The sequence below is a fragment of the Mirounga angustirostris genome, unplaced genomic scaffold, assembly GCF_029215605.1.
Source record: "Mirounga angustirostris isolate CCGP_5_RB_7025 unplaced genomic scaffold, mMirAng1.0.hap1 SCAF_3, whole genome shotgun sequence".
Lineage (NCBI taxonomy): Eukaryota > Metazoa > Chordata > Mammalia > Carnivora > Phocidae > Mirounga > Mirounga angustirostris.
Genome location: NW_026991711.1, coordinates 92,326,395 through 92,338,404, shown reverse-complemented (window position 1 = coordinate 92,338,404; position 12,010 = coordinate 92,326,395).

Sequence of the window (12,010 nt, the reverse complement as noted above, 5' to 3'; positions counted from 1 at the left end):
ACAGCATTCTTTTTTGTTTTTTAAAGATTTTATTTATTTATTTGAGACAGAGAATGAGATAGAGCATGAGAGGGTCAGAGGGAGAAGCAGACTCCCTGCCGAGCAGGGAGCCCGATGTGGGACTCGATCCTGGGACTCCAGGATCATGACCTGAGCCGAAGGCAGTCGCTCAACCAACTGAGCCACCCAGGCACCCTCTAACAGCATTCTTATCCCAAACAATACCCACTGCCTTCACCCTACTGACTGCTGTATATGCCATCCATCAGCAACCCCCCATGACGGAAACCTCTGGGCCATTCTGGTTTCATCCAATGCGACAGTCATAGACAATGGCATTGCCACTTGCACCATAGACAACTGACCCTAAACAGGTCATCTTAATTACACCTTAACACCTTGACTTTGCTCGTGTTTCTCTCTCCCAGAAAAAGAACTACTTATTACACTCTGTTGATCAGACCCTAGGAAAGTCTAAATTTGAATTCAACAAACATTGTAGGGTGATAAGCCAAATAGACTCTAATAGAGATCCAAATGTAACCCAGCTAGTGTAAAGCCTTGGTTTCAATCTCATATCACAAACAGCTGCTTTTTTCCTGATCTCCATGTGCCCCTACAGGTATTATTTCCTTTACAGCCGGGATGCCTTGTTCTGTTTGCCTTTAACACCTCATGTACTTTAAAAATAGTATTATGAGAATTGTTCATATTAAGGTTCAGGTTAAGCCTCAGTTGGTTAAGCCTATTTCTATAAGTCACGAAGGCTGGAAATTCTGACTCTCATGTGGGCTCCAAAACAAAGCCACCCTTGATTGTTCAGGCACTTTACTGGGAGGAATTATTGACCCACTGTTTATGTGACTAATCAGAGCAGTGTTACCAATGGGCACTAGCTCTTGTACAGGTTATTAATGATACCACCTCTGCCCTCACTGGAATACAATTTGGTCTCAACTCATTGGCATGAGGAGTAATGGACATTGCTCTAGATGTTTTCATTGGTTAGTTATGGTGGAGTTTGGGCCATTGCTAATACTTTTTGCTGAGCTCAGGTCAATAATGCAGACAGGGTGGAGCAGGTTTTACATTGCTTTAGGGAAAAAGCTACTTGATTCTGTTAAGGTTGATCCTCATGGCCTATATGGGATTTGTTCTTGGCTTGCGTTGGGATTTCCAGGTCTGAAGCATTTTACAGGGACTATAAACTGTTCTTGTTTTTGTCAGGATGCTGGTCTGTCGGCATTCTACCCAGAGTCTTAAATGCTTCTCTGCAGCTGTTCTCTGATTGCCAAGATGCTACAATAATAAAAAGATTAAGAAGATCCCACAATGCAGTTGACCATGGAGAAAACTCTACAGTCCAGAAATGGTGACAATCTGGACCCCTAGCCTTCTCTGTATTGGTTGGTTGACCAAGAGGTGGGGCTGAGAGACTGAATAGACAAACAGACAGTGGCCAGACCATCTATGACAACAGAATTCTGACTCACACCAGCAGCAACCAGTCCAGGGAGCCAAACCAGAACCTCTTCAGTGACTGTCCCAGAATAGTCAGCTTGAACAATGACAGTTTCCCTAATTTTTGTTCCCACCCCCGACCTGTTTCTGGTTCAGGACCAACCAGAGAAAGCCAGATATGCTTCTCAAACCAATTCAGTCAGATGTCTCACCTCTAGTTAGCCCACCCCTACCTACTACCCTGGGGAAATACCCTCCTGGCAGGGCATCCCTGAAGCCTTGCTTTTCTTCCCTGTGCAGCTCTCCTGCTCCCCTGCCTGCCTTGAGTCTCCACCAAGCTCACGGTGGTGGCTGACTCGCTCGCCACAGCAAGTGCCGAATAAACAGGCTGTTTGTTCTCACTTGTGGAGTCTATTTATTTCCACACTTGCCAGCAATAAAGAATAAAGGGCACTCTCCCTAATTAAGAATAATGTGCATATGGGTATGGGGGAGGAGGGAAGTCTGGGTAGGAGAGGGAAGAAAAGGGCAGTCTGATTTAGTACAAGGATGAAATAGAGAATATTTTCCGAGTTGCAATTTTCTTTACTTCCAGATAATAACTTTTTCCTAGTCATCATCTTGCACATGGGGGACAACTAATACATGTTTGTCAGATGAATGGGTGGATGGAAGCTTGTTCTCTCCCTCCTGCATCCCCCACAGTAACTCTCGGAGCTCCTATTGTCTGCAGGATATTATTGAGCTGGACAGCTGGCCCTGGACAGAACCGCACAAGCTGGTTTCATGCTCATCCTTCTGATCTTTCTTTTGGTGCTAAAGTTAGGTTCTATTGTTCTAGGATCCATAAGTTCAAAAAGGTTGCTATTTAAAATTAGATTCCTGAGGCGCCTAGGTGGCTCAGTTGGTTAAGCTTCTGCCTTCGGCTAGGGTTGTGATCTCGGGGTCCCAAGATCGGCTAGGGTTGTGATCTCGGGGTCCTAGGATGGAGCCCCAGGTTGGGCTCCCTGCTCAGCAGTGGAGGTCTGCTTCTCCCTCTCCCTCTGCCTCCTCCCCCGTGCTCATGGTCTGTCTCTGTCTCTCTCTCTCAAATAAATAAATAAAATAAAAAAAAAATTAGATTCCTTTAATTCAAGAGAAAGACCTTGTATGTTTTCTAGGGCAGCAATGATTTAGGAGTATTTTATTCTGAAGAAATTATGCAAGGGGTATTTTTAAATTGTTGAAGTCCTAGGATTGTGGTTTTATAGGATGCATGATTTATTCCTGCAGCAAATGATTATAAGCATTTAAGCAAGTTTCAGTAGATTAAGCTAAAGTAAAACACTGGTGAAAGGTATGACTTTATATTTTTTTTCTTTTTTTTTTTATTCTTATGTTAATCCCCATACATTACATCATTAGTTTTAGATGAAGTGTTCCATGATTCATTGTTTGTGCATGACACCCAGTGCTCCATGCAGAATGTGCCCTCCTCAATACCCACCACCAGGCTAACCCATCCTCCCACCCCCCTCCCCTCTAGAGCCCTGTTTGTTTTTCAGAATCCATCGTCTCTCATGGTTCGTCTACCCCTCTGATTTCCCCCGCTTCATTCTTCCCCTCCCGCTACCTTCTTCTTCTTCTTCTTTTTTTCTTAACATATATTGCATTATTTGTTTCAGAGGTACAGATCTGAGATTCAACAGTCTTGCACAATTCACAGCGCTTACCAGAGCACATACCCTCCCCAGTGTCTATCACCCAGTCACCCCATCCCTCCCACCCCACCCCCACTCCAACAACCCTCAGTTTGATTCCTGCGATTAAGAATTCCTCATATCAGTGAGATCATATGATACATGAAGGTATGACTTTATATTAAAATCTCTATGGAGACAGTGCATCTGGTTGGACTAAGTGAGTCATGGTTCCGGGTAGGCATGATGTACACAAGTTCACCCTACACTTGCTCTAGTCTTCTGCTCCCCCGGTATTCTCCTTCTAATCATTCCTCCCTTATTTTTTTTTTCTTGCAACAGTTTACTCACCAACTGTAAACACGCTTTTTTTAAAAAAATAAATGGGGGACACCTGCCTCAACTTTCCTGACTTTGGTTGCCTTCTGCAGCTAACTTTCCTGACGCTCTGCATCTCTCTTTCCTATCTCTTACCCTGGGTGCTATTTTATACTCATTTTATGATCATTTGATCAGTAAGCTAGGAGAACCGTGTGTGTGTGTGTGTGTGTGTTTTAAGATTTTATTTATTTATTTGAGAGAGAATGAGAGCACAAGCAGGAGACAGAGGAAGAGGGAGAGACAGACTCCCCGCCGAGCAGGGAGCAGGACGTGGGGCTATCCAAGGATTCTGGGATCGTGACTTGAGCTGAAGGCAGATGCTTAACCGACTAAGCCACCCAGGCGCCCTGGAACTATGTCTGTTTTGCTCATGCTTGGCTCAGTAAATACAGAATTAGTGGAACAGAAGCATCAAAATCATCTAATTACCTGTTTTCATATCTCTTTCCTCAATAGGCAAAGCTGCTTTCTGAGAACCCAGTGGTGAGCTGTTTCATCACGCTGCACTTTGGACACGTAATAAATGCCTGTTGTTGAAAGAAACTGGTTCTGTCTATCCAGTGTCATTATACCATCCCTGGGGGAAGCCTGAACCAAATATAGTACCAACGTGCCTGACCGAGGAGAAGCCAATAATAAATTACAAAGGAAAGATGTGGCCACATCAGGGAAACCTGCTCTATTTCTTGCAGAAAATGCGTGATCAAATCAAGGGTTAATTTACCTTGAGTGGCACTGGCTTTATTGTCCTTTTGGTTTCTAGGCTGTTTGATAATTGGGTTAGTAAGTTGGTGAAGGAACTAGGAAATTTTTATTAGAATGTCATGGAAAACGGTCTGAGAATCAGGCCCGGCTTCTTCTTTCTATTGTGTCTTTGGCTAATGATGGGCAAAAATATTGTACTCTCCGTGCTGCAATTTTCTCAGCTTAAATGAAGATTCAGGAAGAAACATCTCTTAAATTTTTAACCTCAAAATCCTCTGTGCCTTGTAAAATAAGACAGGGTGTTAAGTTTGAATTTTCATTGATTTTATTTATTTCAGCCACTCATTTTGGCAAGTTTTGTTTCATATAACATTCATATAACAGAATAAGATTCTCTCTCTATTTTCATAACCACCTGGTCTTTCCAGGCTGTCTTCACGATGATTTCTTACTCCTCATGAACATATATGTCAATTAATTGTGCTCTGGCCCAGTTCTCTAATTGTCTATGTATGGTGCATTTTATGTGTGTAGTAAGAATTCTTTTTTCTAACCCATTATGGAGACATGGTGCAGTGCATGGGCTTGTACGTCAGACACAACTGGGTTCCAGTCCCAGATCTGGCACTCAGTAGCTGTGTTATGATGACAATCTATACTACTGGCTTTAATTCCCATTCCTTCCCCTAATAAAGGATGATGGGGATGATATCTGTACCATGTTGTAGTGTTTGTAAGGATGAGATGCAATACTGCGGAGCCTCCGGGAGTGGCTGTGATTGAGTTCCCAATGTGTTCCCAGGGCTGTAGTTCACAGTAGGTTCTCAGGCAATGGGCTTTTCACCTTCTACTGTATTCAGGAAGCTTCTTGAATCAAGCAACTCTTTCCTCTTTGTAACTGCTACCTCCCTATAATCAGAAATTGTTGATATGAAAGACAGCTTAACACCTAGAAGGAATATAGAGTTGAAGAATGTTTTCTTCAGGTCAGGGAATTAGAAGGGGGATCAAACCAATAAAATGTAAATGTCATGGGGAACAAGGGCGACAGGAGACTTCCCATGAAGGGTGAGGTACAACAGTGGCTGAGCTCTCAGGGTAGACTGAAAAACAATTCTCCCATTAAAATGTTTCTCCTCTGGTTCATCTCGGCAAGGTGGCAGAACTGTAAAACTGTTGTGCATTATTTTCTGGTAAATCATGATGGAAATGCTATGAGTTTGTGCAGGAGAACTTAAAGGATTCATCATGGTTTATTCCATTACAATAAACACCAAAGAAAGTAATAATGGTATGCCATTTATTATGTAGTATCGTCAACCTTTTTATATGTTAGACAGGATCTCTACAGGCTTGCTAATGGTATATAGGCCATAAAACCTTTACACAATAATGTTTAACTGTATCTGAAATAGTGCAATCTTCTGGTGGTTGCATAACTGGTCTGGTTCGAAAATCTTTTCTAGGAGAATAGCAGAGGTGCAACCAAAGGCCTCTGGGAATTTTTTTTTTTCCAGAACAGATGACCATTGGTTGACAAATACTTGTTGCTTGTGTATGATTTCCAAGGCTTCGTCCTGGTCATGTATGATAGCATGTGTCTATGAGCAGTCATGATTACAGCAGGTACTTCAAATTAACAAGTCAAACAAAAAGTAAAATTGAGGCCTAAGGGATGCAGACTCCCAAAATCTGAACTGGACTTCCTTGTTAGGCTTTATTCTCTTTTGCTTTAACTGGATCTCTAATCAAATGTTCTTTTCACTTAACTTCTAGAAAACAAGTATCAATGCGTTGAGAACGAACAGATAGGAACTGTTAAAATATTTCCAATAGTTAATCTGAAATGAACAATGTTTTGTTCCATGGAAGTGCCTGCCACTGGTTTTCTCCCCCACTTCTCCTCCTCCCCATGCCCTGGTTTCATCCTCTTTCTCTCCTCTTCTTTGTCTTCATCCTTATCTTTCTCCAAGCTTGAGAAATCCTTTCTCCTCATCAAATGAATGGCTATATCATAACACACAGCAGTCCTTCAGCGGAAAGGATTTGCAGGATGTCACAAGGTCCAAGCCCATAGTTTCAGATTCAATCACCCTGAAAAACCCATAGATGATTGTTGATCTGGTTCTTATACCTGACTGCCTCATTCTCAGCTGAAGTGGTAATAAGGAGTGGTAAATTTCTATGGGGGAGAATGTCTCCAAAAATTACCTTGCTTTATATAGGAGGGTCTATTCCTAGAATTCCAGAGAAAGGTTCAGGGCCAACTACCCATGGATATATGAAGCAAACGGCACATAGAACAGTCTCATTATGCCACAGGTTAGGGTGTAATACATGGAGTGATTTATCTCATCATAAACCAAGATTTACCCTTTGTCTGTACTTCTTCCCAACTGACTGAATACTGATCAGTGGGAAAAATCGAATGTTTTCTCCCATTTTAGCAGAGCACTGCCATGTAGACTATGATTCAGTGATTAGTTTCCATGTAAAAATGAAACATGTCCTACTAATCCCATGCCTACCAAAATCATTAAACTTTTCCTGTATCAAATGAAAAATTCTCTTGTGAGTAATGAACAAGAATTTACAAAGAACTTGGCTGAGGCTATGGACAAAGAAAGACCCTAAATACGGAGCTGAAGGTTTCCTTTTGGCCTGTGATCTCTTGCAGTGATCAATCAAAATGAGTCCAACTGGAACCTAGAAGAGTTGAAATGGATCATTTAAATCAGGAGGATGGTAGAGTAGTGGTGAACGTCTAGTGGGTTTTAAGCACCGGAAACAGGAATTCCTTCTGCTGTGCGATGGCAGAACAATCTGTTATTTCTGTAAATGCATTGCTCAGCTCCTTCGGAGCAGAAGGACGTTGTCTGAAGATGGGTCAAGGTTATTCCAATTAGAGGAATTCCAGAAGGTGGTTTCTGTTGCAGGTGTTGCGGTGAAATTTCTGGTGACCCAATCCAGTGTGGCCTGGGTCCCTACCAGTCCCACTACTTTGGTAGGACTCACAGGTGCCAGAGATGGAACCGCAGCAAAGTCAGCCCTGAAATTAACATTGACCTTCTTTTTTAAAAAGGCATAACTGAGTGTTAAGGTCCACATAAGTATTCTTTTTTTTTTTTTTTCAGATGATAGGTCTATTTTATAACTTAAAAAGAATGTGTTCTATTCCTGTGATACTAGACTTTTGTAATGGAGAATGACAGATTGGTCAGGGGAAAGGGAGATCCTCATTTTCCAAGGGAGGAATGCATGGGCAGTCAAATGAGCTCAGGCTTTGAAGCTGGCAGGGCAAGCTGAAAGCCTCACTGTCTCTGGGAGGAGAGGCAAATTACTTACCCTTTCTGAGTGGCAGTGTCCCTATCTGTTAAGGGAGCATGATAAACCCTGCCGGTAGAGATAATGTAGCAGCGCGTGGGACATAGTAGACGGTCAATACATTTCAGCTATCATAATTAAGAAAATGTTTGTCTGGTAAATGCAGAATGTCAATTAAATCCCAGGGGAAAGTTAGAACTACATAAGATACCTCTGTGACACTGTTTACGTGCAATTGATTTGACCGTGTAAATGATACTTACCAATAAATAGAGCCTTTTCCCCCAGCAAATAACTTCCTAAGAAAAAGCTTAACCAGACTCCATCAGCATGTATTTGAAAATATTTTCTAATTCTGAGCACTCTTACACGTGATTAGGACAGAGAGGTGGTGGAGTGCTGTGCTCAGCTGCCTGGATTTAAATCCCACCTCTGCTGTACAGTATAACAGAACATACTCAGAGTAGAGCAGAGGCTGCGAGGACCTAGCTCCCCGATCTGGACCGAAGTTCTTCATCTGAGAAATGAGGAGAATCGTAGTACCCATTTCGAAGATGGCAATTAGTATTAAACACAAACCATGCAGAGCATGTAAAGCGAGAAAGTGCTCAACATATGCTTATTGTTTTAAGTGTTTGTAGTTTGAGTCAGAGATTTGGGCAATACAAAACTTAGAAGAGTTTACCCTGATAATGTAGCGCCATCTTGTGTCTTGGGGGTATTTCAGGAGGTAACTGGTCAACAAAAGAGATGGACAGCTATTAAATTTAACCCTTTCTAAGTGTCAAAGGTGATTGAGACTTTTTTCCTCCACATTCCATGTCTTTAACATTAGATACGATATTTTGGATGCCTTATCAGATAATGAATTTAAAGACTGGTTTGGCAATGGTTGGGATCTAGGAACTGATTGATTAGAAGCATGAGACCTTTAGAAGCATACTGTTAGAAGCAAAATACCTAAAAACTTTATACCCATAAAACCATTAGAAGAATAATACCTAAAAACTTAAATTGGCTTCCTGTCAAAGGGGGCACTTAAATGAGCCAAGGCTGAGGTCCGAGATGGACTCTTCATGCAGAGAACAGATGGGAAACAATAAGGTCAAAGACGTTGAATGTCTTGCTAGCATTCTTGACTTCTGTTATTCTGCCAGAATTGTCGGTCGCTCATGCATACAAGTCAACACCCCCTTGAGAGTTCAGACAGGATGTGTTCTCATTAAAATTAAAGATAAAAAGATTAGTACTCACTGGAGGAGACGTTTTGTGGATATCTTCAATTAAATCTCCATAGTTTATAACTGTATTTAATTTCCTCACACAGAACCTAGTAAAGAGCTACAATACCTTCGAGGACCACAAACATTTCGTGACAAAAGGAGCCCATGAGATAAATAAAAAATGGGAAAAGCTACAGAATAGACAGAAACTTCACTAACATCTTCAATTTTTTTAAAAATTGGCTCTGTGCCCATGTTTTAATGATCTAGAATTTTCAGTAACTCCCTGAGAAACTTGAGAATTCTATAAGAGCAAAAATATTGAAGAAGAGAGACATTTCACATAAAGGTAAAGATGCATGATGGCCTGTTTGGTACCGTGAGTCTTTGATTCCACCTACCACTGCCACCAGATGTGTTCTGTGTATTCCCGACCTTGACCTTTGTCTGTAATTCTTTTATTACAGCTGTAGGTGTATTCTACAGCTCTGTATCTTCCATCAAGCCTTTTACTAGCCATTCACCAGAAAAATACTAGCTCCCAGACAATTTTTAGGCTTCAGCCCTCTCGTTTTTCAGGTTAGATTCATGTACCTTAAATTTAACTGTTTTTTGCACCTGCATGTGCTCTCTGCTCTACAGGCTCAGCTGATACTAAAGGGGTGTATGTAGCTTGCAAGGATTTTTCATTCTGGAGTGGTAAATACAGATTTATATAGATATATAAAACTGAAGTTTCTTCTGTGTCAATGATGGAAAAGATAACTTGATTTTTTTCCCCATAATGGGATTTATCCTGATAACTTTCAAACCGAAGACCATACCCACAAAATTTGTAATGCGTATTCATGACTTCCCAAAAAAAAAAAAAAGCTATTAATGGACACCGCATACTCTTTTCTATTGTATTCGCCTCCCTTTTTACTTTATTTTCAAAACTCCTTATGGAAATACCAAACAGTAATTGAAAAAATGGTATTTTTTCAAGATAATGAAATTTTAATTTGCTGTTATAAATAAAGGAGAAAATAAGTGCATGAAACAAAGAGCCATTAGCATCCCATTTTCAAAGTGTTTTACTCCCTGTTTGTTACATGGTGGATAAGTTGGCTCACACATACCCAAAAAATGCTATTATCTTAGTGATTGTTATTTTGTTACCATTTTCAAAGGGGAGAAATGATCATCTTTAGGAAGTTTGATACTGGGTAGATATATCTCTATATATGATCAAACTGGCCAGATGTCACTCTAAGGCTCAGAATTGTTATATGTGAAAATAATTCCGGCATGATAAGAATTTAGCCTCTCTCCAAGCCCAGATCCTAGCTCCACTCATGTGACCCCTTGCATTTGGGTCTTGTGAATACTTCCAGAAATGTTCATTGCATGGTCACTCACAAACAGGCACATGAATATTTTATATATCCTCTTTTTGAGGATACAATTATTGTCCTAGGTAGATTGATTGTTCTCCCTTAGATTTTCTTAAGCTATTAGTAAACATAGATGTACTTCTTGCTTTTTGAAAAATAATTATTTAGGATAATCTATTATATACACGTTTATCCTATATGCTGCATTAACAGAAGTTGGCAAATTCTGGCTACTGACCCACTGCCTGTTTTTATAAAGTTTTGTTGGAACACAACCACATTCATGTATTGTCCATGGCTGCTTTTCCACTACCAGGCAAGTTTGAGTAGTTGTGACAGAGACCACGTGGCCCACAAACCTTGATTATTTACCAACTGGCCCTTTAAGAAACTGTTTTTCGACCCCTGCAATATGATACGATATGTATGACGTAGAGGAACATGCACTTATGTGTACTGCTTGTTGAATTCTAACAAAATGAACACACCCATGTCACCTGCATCCAGATCAAGAGACGGAATATTGCCAGAGCCCCCTCAAGCTGACTTCCTTTCAATATTGACAGCCTTTTTTTAAAAATTCCCTTGTAATATTCCATCGTTTGGATGGAATAATTTGTTAAACATTTTCCTATTCATGGGCATGTACGTGCTTTTGTTTTTGGTTACAAACAATGCTTCATTTAACATCTTTGTACATATTTCTTTGTACCCTGGAAGCTATATATGTAGGATAATTTACTAGAAGCAGAATTTCGGAGTCAGAGGAAATGAGCATTTTAAATTATAATTCTTGCCATGTAACACTCTGAAGATGTTATACCATTTTGTACCCTATACCAGGAATCAGAATGCCTTTCACATTGTAAGCTAGCTAATGGGTTAATCTTTGCCTTCTGGTATTTGACAATTGTATGTCATTTTAAACTTCATTTTTATTATTTTAATTTGGAGTGAGATTGCACATCCCTTCATTTGTCATAAAAATGCTATTTCTTTTGGAGGGGATTGTTTTATGATAAGTTGTTCTAAATTTTCTGTAGCAATTGATCTGTTAAATATTTTGTCTTTTGTCAGTGAGTATTAGCTATTTACAGTTACTTCAATTAACGTCCTTTGCATCCAATTCTGCAAATATTTTTATACAGAAACAAACAAAATCTTCCTTGTGATTCTTTTAATTTCTCTCTGTGTTGGAGACTATGTCTCAATTCTCACTTTTAAATGCTGTAAGCTTATGCTTTCTGGTTTTCTTTATACACTTTTTTTTTCCCAAGAAAAAACTCTTAGGCCTATTGTTTAATAGTTTTCTTTTGTTCTGTTATTTCATTGCTTTAATTTTTCTGCATTACTTTTTATATTTTGCTTTTTTGTATTATTTTTCTATTCATTTCTCCAGCTTTTTAATTTTAATGAATAACTCAATTATTTTAATTACTTTTTATTTAGCAACTTAGTATTTAAAGCTGTAGGTTTTCCTCCAAATACTGGTCAAATGATGAATGGGTAAACAAAATGTGGTATATCCAGACAATGGTGTATTATTCAGCCATAAAGGGAAATGAAATATAGATACAAGTTAAAACATGATAAACCTTGAAAAACACTATATGATATTTATTGTGTTATTACAAATTATTTGCATTAAATAATGCATATATTTATTACATTAAAATTCTGATAGTACTATCAATATTAATATTTTTTAGATATTGTGCAACTTGGCTTTTTATTTTCCCTTTGAGCCAGGGAGTATTTAAAGGAGAGTTTTCAGAAATTATTGGTGGTTTGACATTTTTATTGTCCATTTGCACTATTAATTTCCAAAGTTTTATATTGTTATCAGAGAGCTCAGAGATTA